Consider the following 13,878-nt stretch of genomic DNA (forward strand, 5'->3'; position numbering starts at 1 on the left):
TCCAAACAGGCTTCTGTCAGTAGAAATATTTTTTAAAAGCAAAACTGATAACATGTACTGTAGCACAGTTTTAAGTCAAAATGTTACTGATTGCAGTCATGAGGTCTTTTAATTTAGGAATCAATCAGGTGGCAGCTACAGCATAAAAGATCTTCAAGACTTTCCCTATTCTATGACAGAATGAGAATTTTACTTTGGATTACAAAATAATTGCAGAGTAAAGTGTTTTTAATCAGAAAAGTTCACTTCTCCGCACGCTTTTTATTTTTTTCCAATGGAGAATTTTTTGTTTGAGTTCAAAAGACTGTTTTTAATGCAAATTCAGCTTTATGGAAGCAATTGCTCCTCCTTCCACATTGAGATTAGGTTGTTGCAAGTGTTTGATGAAGGTATCCTGATAAGATAAAGTTAGCTCTATTTAGAGACACAGATCCAGTTTAGATAATTTTAATAACCTTCTCTTCTTTTTTGACAGGTTTGTGCAAAACCCAGAATTTCTTGGGCTTATGTAACAAAAAAGGAATACGGTATCTCTCTTGATTTTAGATTGGTTTGCCTCCATCTGCAGATAAAACTGGTAAAATTGCTGATTTTCATGGTAGGTAAGTAATATTAATATTTTTGTGTGTATTGCTTTTATTTATGCAGAACTCAACTTACTCTGCAGTTTAATCAGAAAGCCACTAAGCCATTTATAATCATGTGCATTAGCAATATATTTTTCAAACAGGAGACAACCATTCAACTCATAATACCTGCTTTAATTTTTTTAGTCAAGGGTTCTACATATAATTGCAATATTTCTGTTTAAATTCCTCTGTTTAATAAACACAAATATATGAATGCAAAAATACTCACAATAAAAGAATATATCTTCAGGAGTTTAGGAACAGTGATTCTTAAAAGGCATTTAAGCAAAGTGTGTTTTTAATATGCCATTTTTTTCTGAACTTTCTTGTTGTTGCAAGTATTTTATCATTTTTAGCAAGGCAGTAGGTTTCAAAAACATAAAATGTTACATTTGATCCCAAGTCCATACAAAGAAAATGTAAATTACTCCATAAATCATCCAATTGCTTTAATTTGCTCTCCAAGTGATCTTGAAAAACAGCTGAAGAATTATTCCCAAAATTGCCATCCGATTTACTCAACTAAATTTGAAGCTGCATTGTGTTGAGTTAAATACTTATTGATCGTTTCTTTCCGTGAGAAACCGTCCAGATCTATAAGATGTACTTTGTTTTACTGTTGGATGTGACAGTTGATGAATGATGGTAATTGTCTTTTTCTAAGTTGCTAAGTGCAACTAATTAGCAAAAACAGAAAAGCAGCTGGGCCTTGTAATGGAGATACAAACTGTCAAGTTGAAAGTTGTAATTGCCTCAACCAAAACCTATTCAATTAATAGCTGAAGGTTATAATTGGCTCACCAAAAACTTGTCAATTATTGTAATTGGTTTGTACTAGGGTGGGGGTCTCTTTTCTGTTCTTAAATTTAAATGCATACAATTACAATGATTTCCCTAACACCCTAACAACTTCCTCAAGAATAAAGAAGGGTATTTACTGTATGAAAAGGTCATTTCAGGTTAAGGGTCACAGCCCTGTACATTTCTAAAAGGAGACCCTCGAGATGGAAATTAAATTGATCAGTTATTATGTTTGATGAATCTGTTTTGAAATCCAGTGCGTTCTCTGGATTCGTAATTGGAAAATTGTGGGTTCAAGTTTGTTCTGAGTCTGACTTTCTTACAGAAAGGCAATTCATCTCCTTTGCTCTGGTCCACCCAGCTGCAGATACAGTAATCCTGTGATGGACAAGAATCTCATCCAGTGGTAAGCCACATACTCTCAATCCACTTAATGCTACAGAAACCAAAATAAGTCCTAGCCCTGTGATCAATATGTTTTGGAATGGAATTCACTTTGTTGAGAAATGAAAGTTGCATTAGTCTTTTTCTGAATTACCGAATTACTGAATTACATCCATCCATATTTTAACCACTTGTTCCAATTCAGGGTTGTGGGGGTGATGGAGCCAATTCCAGCAAGCAAAGGGTGCAAAACAGCATAGACCCAGAACAGGATGGCAGTCCATCACAGGGCAGACACGCACACACTCACATCTCGGGCCACATTTCTCAGACCCTGAATAACCCACCGGCATGTTTTTGGACAGCGGGAGGAAACTGGAGGACCTGGAGGAAAGGCAAGTGAACATGGGGAGAACATGCAGACTCCTCACAGACAGCACCCCATGTCCAGGATTCAAGCCAGAACCCCAGAGATGAGAGGCACCAAAGCTATCTCTGTGGCACCAAGCTCTCCGCTTCTAAATTACATCAAGAAGTTAAATATCATATCAAGACACTGAAAAATGTGTTTGAATCAATATTTTTGGCGCAATTCTGTGTGAAATAGAACTAAAATCAAGCTGTTCTTCTTGGCTTGTATACTCTGTCTTCATTTTAAGTCTTCGCAGAGAGCATATTTAGTTTAATATGTGTCATGTTTTTGTTTATCTCAATATTTCAACAAAAGTTACTAAGAGTGCAGTACTGGAGTAATTCAACAGTAATTTAAACAGAAGCTCCTTTGGCATAGAAATACGTGTATCCATCTGAAGTAACTTCCTTGGAGAGCTGTGAAAGCAGAGAAAAAGGGTGACGAAAGCTTCAAGGCATGTTTTGTACTTCAGCTTGGGAAATGTAGCAGGCGCACATTGTAGTGAATGGCTGTGCTGTTGGGCATGTCAGGGGCTGTGTTTTTCTGGGAGATTGCCATCTGCTGGTAGCCGGGTGCAATATGGCTAATTGCACAGAGCAAGCTGCCACCTTGCCTGATGGTACAGTCTTTTTGGTGCTGAGGTACTGAGCTTGCCTTCAGAGTAAGCAAAGAGAGCTCAGTTTTCCACCTTAGGTCTAAGCTACAGTGAAAGAATAATGTCACAGATTATATGTCAGTAACTAACAGTGCATTTAATCTGACACTTTACCTGCTCTTTCAGCATTGTGGTTTTCTTTATGATTAGCATTTGCAGCATATTTAAGTCCTTTCAGTCAAAGTATTTTATGATTCCAGAAGACTACATCAGAGGTACTCCTAGATTAGCAAACCCTATGTTCTGCCGCCTAATACAGTATTACAAATATATAACTCCCTTATCAAATGATTAAGAAACTGTCCGGTGAGGACAGTTTGACTGGCATAGTGATGCCTTTCACCTGCAAACAAATAAAAGTTCTGATTGACATACCAGCATGACCTATAATGTGAAGTACTGTAGATTTAACAATATTTGAACATCAGCTCTGACCTTCTTAGTGTTTACGCCTTTAACAGAAAACTGTACAGACTCGGGTATGCAGGCAAATGAAGCCTTTAAATTGAAAATGTATTCTAAATGTAATCCTATACAACGAAATGCTATAAAAGGAATAAATGTTCACCAGCATGGATGTGGGTAGCCTTGCAGTGGTCTTTTATATCATATTTGTTCATTGAAATGTAGTCATTTATCAAATTTAAAGCTACAGTATGGTTAAATAGAAGTTTCGGGATGGTATTGCCCTGCTACACATTAAGCTATACTGTACTGTACATGAGCATAAGAAAATGTACAAACGACTCATTCAAATTTTCATTCTTGTTTGATTCTGTTTCTGCATAGTCAGTACTAGACATAGATTCATGATGATTCCAACCTCCAAATCATGTCTTTAGAAGAGTAAGTGATAAAAATGGAGAGAACTCAAGATCCGAAAAAACAGTGATTGATTGTTCTGTTTGATTCTGGTTGGACCACATCAGTTTCAGTAAGATTCTTCAGTCTGAACAAACCCCTTAAAAAAATCTGTTGGGGTGTTAGTTTGTTGTGACAGAGCTCAACAGCACTCCTGTTAATGACGTAACATCACCCTTTCAGGCACAAAGGTTGTCACAGTGACAGCAGTGTAGACAAAAAATCCAAATCTTTGACTAACCTGCAAATCTTAACGCTTCTGAAAGAAAATGATCAGGTTACGGGCATCTGTGGTACATACAGTACTTGTAAGAGTTAATTTTATAAGTGACTCTTAGACGTGGACAGCTGAAAGCTATCAACCTGCAAATGCTTTTACCTTATCTCTTTCTAAAGAAATTTTAGCCACGCATGGAGATATTAATTTTCAAACATCTAGCGGCAGAGTCCTTCCTCACTTTTATGTAAATGATGGCATGGCGCAAGTCAGGCTGAGAGCTATCCAGCCCGTTTCCATAGTGATGAAGGGGGAATGCAGGGGATAAGTGGAGCAACATGGTTAAAGGAGATTGCACCAGTTTCAACAGAAAGCAGGAAAGGTTTTATTTACTGTTATTTCTTTCCAGTACGCACACAGGAAACTAAGAAGTGTTGCTTTATAAAACCACTTCAACACTGAAATTTAGTTCCACCGCATAATCCTGAAAGCAAATGATTCAATTCATTTATCTCTCTATAGTTTCACAAGACAGTGACTTCCCATGCCCCTAAAAGCTAATTTGGGCAGTCTGTTTAGTTATGCTCAATCTATAAGCATTTTACAGTAATATTCATGCACTAATTCAGAAATAAGTTTTGATTGTATGATGTTGTGCCGTTATCATAATGTGTCTTTAAAAGCAAGTACTATACATATATAAATAAGATAAATGCTTGAAAATGACACTTTGTATCTTTAACTATGGGAAGGAATATATATTTGTGCTGAATCATTGATGGACATCAACATGAAATGTTTCATGTTATGAAACAATGCACAGAATAAGGTCAAATTAAAGAAAGTGTTTTTTTCTTCTCCAGAAACCACGGATTTCCAAGAAAACACAACATTTGGAGATAAGACAGAACCAAACTAAAGGTCTTGGTAACGACAGCTCTTGGAAGCATGACACATCAACTTACCAGGCAATTACTAGAAATATCAATCACCAGTCCATCTTAAATACAACCTGTTTCCATTATCAACTTTCAATAGGTTATGTGCTCCTGTATTTAGACATATTTACATTGAGTCAGTTGACAAATTGTAATTCAAACATCGATAGTGCTGTCAGCTTCTGTCAGTCAGTTCTGTGGTACTTGATTGTAAATAAAAGTCTTGAGATAAAGCATCAGAACTATATTTGATAAATGATTTGTATAATCAGATGTGGTCCAACTGATTTACCTGATTTATCCTTTTTCTGCTCTTGGCAGCACTATCACTATTAAAACTATCTGTTATTCAGTTTTTTTTCTTTCCCGCTATACTGTACATTCAATTGTGTAAGAACATTAAAATGTTCTTAAATGAAATGAGGCCATTCATCCAATCTAACCCATTTCATTGCCGGTAGCTAATTAATAGCAACCTCATTACCAGGGCTGGTAGCTTGTTCCAGAATAGATGTGCTGAACATACTATACAGATTACTTGATAAAAAAACATAATTGCATGTTATAAAAAGGCGAATATAAACCATAGACCTGGGGAAAAAAAATGTAGCTGTACTTTTTCTAAAATGGCTTTTACAATGTACAGTCTGCTATGTTCCACCAGCAGTGAAATAAACCAAGGAGGAGGCGATTAGCTATTTTCTTACATAAAATAAAAAATAAACCTTTAATTCCAAAGTCATTTAGTAAAATTGTTTCCTCACAAACAACGCAATAAAACCACATCTATTGTGTAAAGGGCTTCTTTTCAATTGTATTCAGGTAGGTGATTGCAATTCGAATGTACGTTCCTGTGCTGTAGTATGCTACTGTGTATACACGGTACAGTTCTCCTGTCCAAATAAATGCCCTGCATGTAAAAAAAATGACTTTTTGTGAAGGTCAAAACCTGAACAAAAAGTAATAATTTAGTTCAGTGTCAGACTGTTGACCTCTACTGAAAAAAAACTGTAAAAATATTATACTGGGAAGAAAGCCTTGGGCTCTTGCTGTTCTTACTTAAGATATTTTCAGGGCTCTGTCACTACAGGGTCGTCTACTTTCTTGTGTGTTACTGTTTATTTGATTTATTTTTTTTCTGCAGGTTGGTGTTGTCTAAGAAAATGTTGTCTGAAGAAGACAGCTGCTCGTTACATGTCTGTTTAATCTTCAATTCTGGACCGTACCTGAATTACATTCGTGCCTTAGGAAAAATGAGTGAAAAGCAATATCAGTGTTTGTAAAAATAAAACAGCATATCATGACAGAACTATAGACAGCTGGTTGGGTGGCATTTATATAATTACTACACAGTGATATACTATCAAAAAGCACACCTTTTTAACGTGACAAGAAAGGACAATGTAAAGCCTGCTATCTTCAACCAGCAGTGAAATATAGCAATCAATCCCTAATGAGCCGGAAAATGTATGATAGTGTGACAGTCAACTTTCAAGCAGAGGAGATTGTTACAACAGTATGTTGATATGAAAACTCTCCTGTTTTGTTTCTTCCCTGCTTTTTTATGTAATAGATTTCATTTTTATCCACTTGAGGAAACAAAAGCAGGAAATACTGTATTTGCTGTTTATTTTGAAGAGACTGGTTTTGATTAACTGTTTTAAATGTTCCTATACTTTTGGGTACATTGTCAATTTAATTCAAGGATGCCATTAAGTTAGATCATTAGTTGCTTAATTATTTTGGCCACATGTATTTAAGGAGAAATGCAGTAGACCAGCTCACTCAGTTGTAATAGGCTAGGGAGGAACATGCAAGCCCTATAAAGCTGAGACTTATTTAAAGCACAAATCAGACATTAAAAAAATTAGAAATACTACACAGTGTAAGAATTAAGGCTCTGTAATTAGTTTTGAAAATATGTGGAACAGCTGCAATGCCCTAGCATTCCCATTTTTGAGCTCTAGTAAACCAATACATATCAATGTACTGTAAACCACTGGTTAAATGAACTAAAAATGGGGACGGGGTCTCTGTTATTGCTGAATGTCCATTAAGATTTCAGCCCATAACATACTATGATATGAGAATATATATAAATATACATGCTTTATATACATGCTTTCTGTATCTTTTTTTAATTGCAATCAACACTGCAAAAGAAAATTGTTCCTGTACCTTTTTTATATATAAGCTCCTTATTTAATGTACTGTATCATAAATCTATTGTATTAAACTTGCAAAAGCATATGAAACACATTGTAAGCAACTGACTTACCCCTACGGGGCACCATTTATTTTTCCGGATTTTGAATGTACAGTATATTTTTGTACAGTCTTTATTTTTACCATGTTCTATTATTTCTGCATTTCAGCATTATTGCGAGCAAAGTCCATTATTTCTGATTTTACAGGCAAAATCCCCTTTAGTAGATTTTGTCCATAAAATCCAAAATCCGTTGAAGCAAAGGCATTTCTGCTCCAATACAGTTAGTTCTGTTGAGTAACTGTTGCTTGGTTGATTGGTAAGATGATTATTGGGATTACATGTGAAATGTACTGTATTATCAGAAAGTTCTGAAAATGTTACCAAATTACCCTAACCTCACCCACTTTCTCCTATCTACAGTATATACTGTATAAATACCACACTTCTTGCATTTGTGTGTGTCACTATCACATCACAGCCTCCACACCATCTTCACCCAGTAGCAACTCCCTGCTCTGTCTTATGAAGGGTTATTGTTCTCATTGGGTACCCAGAGTTAGCCACTATTCAAATCACACCTCTTCTCCCCCCTTAATGAGAATCTGACAAAACTACTGAACAGTATTATCTGGCTGGTTGTAGACTTAGAACAATTTTCTACAGACATGCTCTCATCCATGATGGATTGTGAATTTTGCCATTTTTAGGGGCTTCTTATAGATTGTGTGAAAAAGGAACTGAAAATGCTTTTAAAATAGTTTTGTTTTAAATTGTATTTCTTCAAACCAATAAGTTCAGAACTCCTCTGGTTTGCAGTTTGCTTTATAATAACGTTTCACAACATACATGTATGTGTTAGGTGGTGAATGCTTGAAATTTGTATGACGCTAGACATTGAGTTTTGATATCTTTATGAAACTGTTCTTTAAAGGTTCATAAAACATCAAATCAAAGCTCTTTGAATGACAAGGTATTAACTGTTAATTGATACACGAGTCACCTATTGAATTCATGGTACAGCTGTGACTCTGAAACTAGCACAATTATTTGAGTAGAAGATTTGAAGGAGATGAGGGCAAAGATACTTCTTTAAAGCCAGGCATTGCAGATACTGTATGCTGTCTCATTTTCTGTGCCCAGTGTGTGAGGAGGTGATAAGAAATTGTTTCTAGACACCAGACCCACTGTAGTTTGGCCTCTGGATAAACACACAGGATCGTCTGTCCCTGTAATGTTTGAAATAAAAAATAGCTCTAGTGCTACTGATCTGCTATACTTGCATGATTTTGAATTTTCAGGTAGGTGTTTTGTCAAGAGTATATCAACGATTTTAGAACTTTTTGTTACTTATCAAATTTAAGGGCTAAAATGTGTGGACTGTAAAACCAGAGCAGGTGAACAAGAATAATCATTTTTTAAACGATAAACAATTCTGATTAATATCCAGTATTTCACAAAAACCTTCGAAAACATACATTTGACATCATGAGTATGCCCTTGTTTTCTTAACATGAATGTTCCCATGTTTATAAGACTAAATAGAAATCTAATCACTAATTTATGTAATTTTAAAATAAGCGACATATTTCGCTGAATATCTTTGAATGTTAAAAGGATTAGCACAGATTACATGGAAGCTGGAAACACAGGAACAGCCGAAGTAATGTTAAGAAATTGTAGAAATATTGGATATAGTGCAAGAATATGTACAAAATGTGTATGTTCATTCTAAATGGAATGACATTATATAATTTTTAATCGGGTTGCTTTAAAGTCGTTGTCAATATAAATCACCTAAAACATTTATATTTGGGAAACTTGGCAACAAAAGCAATGGTTAGTTTGTAAATTTGTTTTATTATTTTATTTATAAATTGATGAAAAATAATTAGTATAATAAACACCATCAATTCATAACTACAGTACCATCACAAAAGTAAATATATTCTTCCAAGAATATGGTAAAGCAAGGTTCAGCATGTTCATCTCCTCTTGGAAAGCAGCATGTGGAATCCTGTGCGAAAGATTGTTCTATTGTTGTTTTAAGGATGTAATGAATTTTAATTAACCTTAGTATCCTAATCTGAACCCTTAATAGAGTTTCTATAAAACTTAATGAACCCTTTTCAGATCCCGACTTTGCAAAATCCCATAGGAGTGTAGAAATGGGCAAAGGATCCGAGCTGTACTGTTGCCTAGCAACAGATGCACAAATATTACAATTGTTTAGTTCACTCTTTATGGATTATTACCTGATATTTTTTTGTCAATTGAAAATGGGTCATGCTTTAGTTCAGGGGTTGCAAAATTATACTTCGTACTTCTACAAATTATTATAAATAGATCAAGCAACCTCGTGTAAATAGCCCCCAGGTTATAGTTATGGTTATATATGGTTATTTTGTTACTAACATGTTATTAATGTTCAATAAATACTGGTCATAGTTACATTAATGTAACACCTTCAATAGTATATGTTTATTATACTGTATTTTCTGTTTATAAAATGGCATAACAAATTCCAGGTATCACTGAAAACAGTATGCTTTGTACCTTCTGTAGCACATATTTGTCAACAGTTGTCTCCCTATTCTTTACCCAGCTTTGCTTTAAAAAAATATAATATGGTCCAGTTGATTTAAGATAAAATATCTATGGTTACAAAATACAAAAAAATGGAACACAGGTCCAAGAAGTCTCTTCAGAATCAAACAACGTTTCTAACAATAAAACAAACGCCATTTTAATGGGCAGAATGTGGCAGAATGATATTGGACCGCTTTTATAATCCATAAAAATGGCAGGTGGGGTGAATCTGGCACTATATGTCGTTGGACTTGTTTTTTTATTTATTTTGATGGCATTGACTTTAAGCTTTGCACAAAATTCCAGACTATTGTTTCATACTTTTCAGTGATTGGGGCGAAAGTCTCTTAACTCATCTAGGGATTTCCTTTGGTTCTGCAGTATATTACTAACTATTTATGTAAATCTATTTCTGACATAACACCACATAATGCAGGATAAAAATGGAAGCCTTCTATTCTTGTTTTGCTTTTGTAAACAGAAGACAAATGAGTCTGAGCGACAGTTATGAATAAAATATGTGCTTTGCTTGTAATTAGCATATTAATGAGTCAACCTAGGTTCTAATCAGTTTATTCATGAGCCAAAATAGCAGGATGTTTTTGCAAGAACTATGCAAAAGCCTGAACTCAGAACACTGAAAACAAATCATATCTTTTCCATTTTTAATTAGTACTAATAGTTAAATGTTTAACCAAAAAGGGAATGGAATGCTCTTATATACAGTAGTCAAAGACGCCACATTCTGAAATATCTATACTGAATATCATTTATAGTAGGGGATGCAAATTGGTGTGACAGCATAAATACATTCATGTTTATGTATTGTGAAGAGGAAAACAGGAATTCAAAATCCTTTCTCCACCTAGCACATTGAATTGCCATCAACATGCTCAGCATCACTAATTTCAGGTTAATGTCTTCTTTTAAAAAAAAAATCCATGAATTAACTCTAGGCCCATTCAAGGTGAACTTAATTAGGAACTGAAATTGAGATTTACTAAAATACTTGTTCAAAAGAATGTTGGGGATGGGGCAGGGGATGATTTTGACTCATTTATTCTTTTCTCTTCCAGAATACCACGGAAAATTGTGTCTGCTTTGTTTTAGCGTTTAGTCTGTGGAGGGCTATGGTTATTACTTTGTGTGCAGCAGGTGTCTGCACTGCTGTCCATCGCTGTCATATAAGTTCAATTGTACCAATAAGTGACCACCTGGTTGTCATCACCTAGAGCAGCTTTTAGAATCATTTCATGCCTGGCAGACTGTAAATAAATCCTCATAGGAAGAAGATCAATATTTCTATTTGATAATGCAGTGCTGTTGTGATGATGAAAAAATAGAATCTGTTTAAAACATTTTAAATCACAAACTAATGCCACAGTAATAAAATCACACAACTTCTGTTTGAGAACAGCCGGCCAATAGTTCGCAATGAGTACTATTTTGTATTTTTATATTACTAGGTTGTTTGTCTTAATAATGCAGTCATCTGAAAAACAAAATGATAATCAACCTATAACTTATCAGTCAATGAAGAAATGAAAAGGTGTCGATACAGTTAGTAAAGGCCAATTGGGCATTAGGCCAACCAGGTGGAGATTTTAATAATGTAAAGTGGAAAGTATTTTTGATTAACCAAATTAAATAAACGTCTTGTTGAGGCTTTCACATATACCACTTCATTCACCTTCATTCTACTCAATGTTGCAATCCCATTTAAACAATGAGCACTAAATCACTTGTGTCTCACATTGTATTATATTCTGAGATCTCTCTATTCATTTTTGTGCATACCTGAAATATAAAATTCATATTACTATTTGTAAAGCAAATACAGTACACTACTAAAATAATTCTAATAGTTTTAAGTGTCTGAAGAGCTCTATATACTTATGCTTTTCATTTTTTATAAATAAAAATATTTTTACACTTTAAGTTTAAGTTATACAATTTAAGTTATACAACTAAAGTTATATATATCTAACAACAATACAGTAACAATATAAATTCAGAACATTATTAACTAATCTCTCTACAGCTTTTGTATATGTATATATCTTTGTGTAAAGTATTCCTATGTTTAAGTTACTGTATTTTGAATGATCTCCCCCCATTTTCTTACTAAAAGCCGTTAACCTATTGCAAAGGGCTTTAGGACCTTTGTCTATTAAGCACCAAAAGACATTTCAGTCTCATTCCAGCCTTGTATATAAAGCGGAAATAGAGTATTGATGCTCCATCTGGATGGCTGGCTGCTTGGTACCTGACCTTCCTACAAATGAAGAGCACACTCATTCTGCTCCTTCAAGCATCACATCTAAGTAGTTCTGACACCAGGACACTCTTTTCTGTAGCTAAGAATGAAGAAAGGCTTTGATTTTCTGACACTTTTGCTATGTTGTCGACTCTTTCCAATACAGATAAAGATGAAATCAAAAACCTAAGGCTGTTTCCAGTTCAAATACATGGGTCTTCAATAAATTCACGCCACCTGCCACACACGTTCATGGTGTCCTCCATTTCAGAGTACATTTCAAACTGTAAATGGGTAAGCAGAGAAGTTTAAATACATGGAAAATATCTGCATCTGGTCTGAAAATTAATATACAAATTATCCTAAAGAATATAACCTATGTGCATGTGTTTTGTCTACTTTAATTGCTAGTGTGGCTTCTGTGTTTTGTTTATTTCTACCTTCTATAATTAGCATTTTACCTCTAAATAAATCTAAATAAATTAAATAATTAACAGGCCAATATACTAACTAATATCTAATAACTAATATAGTAACTAATATCCCCCTTTTTATAGAATTGATAACACTGAAGTAACTGTAACTGCTATGAGACTAGAGTCCACTGTCCTTAGATGAACCCATTACTGTTATGAAAACCAATCCCTAGTTGTGTAGAAAGCCATTGTCCAAGTATGGTTTTCTATCTTAATCAGCACTTCATGATATTGCATTTTGACATCTTGGTGAAATGCCATTTCTACACCATTCAGAAAAAAAAGTCACATTTGATAAATATAACTTGGCTGAAATGCCATTGAAAATGAACCAGAGTCAGAACTAATCTACTTATGGGTCAAGTTAGGTAATAAAGATGAATGTTTGAGTGTTATTGACCATGATACAATAGATCCAACCACAATAAAGAATTCATTCTGATTATATATTAAAGTTGTAAAATGTTTGAAATTTAGAATCCCCAATAAAGGTTTAATGGACTGCACACATGAAGGAAGTTAAAATGTGTAATTTAAATCTAAAGATACAGATGACTAATAAAAAAAGAAGGGGCAGGTTTCTATGGTTAAAGGTTCAGTATAAACTTTTAAAGTACTGTGAGTTAACCAGTCCTCTTCAGACTTAGATGAATTAGACCCAATCAGGCATTCTTGTTACATTGTGGCTCTACTGTAACACAATTTTACATTGGTTTATTCTTCTTTCAGAAGTTAGACTCTATTCTCTGTTAATTATGAAAACAAGACTGGATGATATTTTCTATTAGAGCTGTCTTTTGTTCTTGTTTTCAGAAAGTGTATCTTTTCCATGTTGGCATGGATTTTGAACTCTCTTCTGGGTTAGAATGGGAAGAATTCTACTAAACCTATTGAAAACTATTACAAAGTACAGTATCTTGTCTTGAAAGTCAAGATACATTTACAAGACATATTGTCAAATTCCATATCCAGTGATATTCTAATCCAGTTTTAACAGTTCAGAAGTATTAATGCTACCACTTGGATTTTGAGGTAAATGTGGAATCCTTACTTGTGACTATATTTTTTAATGCTAGCTGTAGTTATTTATAGATTTTCAAAATGGATACTGCAGCAAAAATTAGAGCTTTTTTACAGTCTCAACTTCTTCTAACAATGTAAAGAATGTAGCAAGATGTCTTGACTGTGGACACTATGAACAGCAAATGCAAACATTTCCAAATGTGAGACGTTGGAGCCGAAACAGACATTCACTTCTTTTTTTAATAGTATAGATGCCTGGTACAACTTGTGTGAAATCATTTAGCACAAATCATGCATTAAATCCGAAAATTGAGCCCCAGTAAGAGTATGTAATTGCTACCTTATGCAGTCTCTGAGGTTCAGCGTTCAGTTGAGTGATCAAGTGTGCTGCAAGCGATTGCCAAGCTCTTGAAATTTCACTGCAGGTCCA

This window comes from Lepisosteus oculatus, chromosome 4 (assembly GCF_040954835.1).
Source record: "Lepisosteus oculatus isolate fLepOcu1 chromosome 4, fLepOcu1.hap2, whole genome shotgun sequence".
NCBI lineage: Eukaryota > Metazoa > Chordata > Actinopteri > Semionotiformes > Lepisosteidae > Lepisosteus > Lepisosteus oculatus.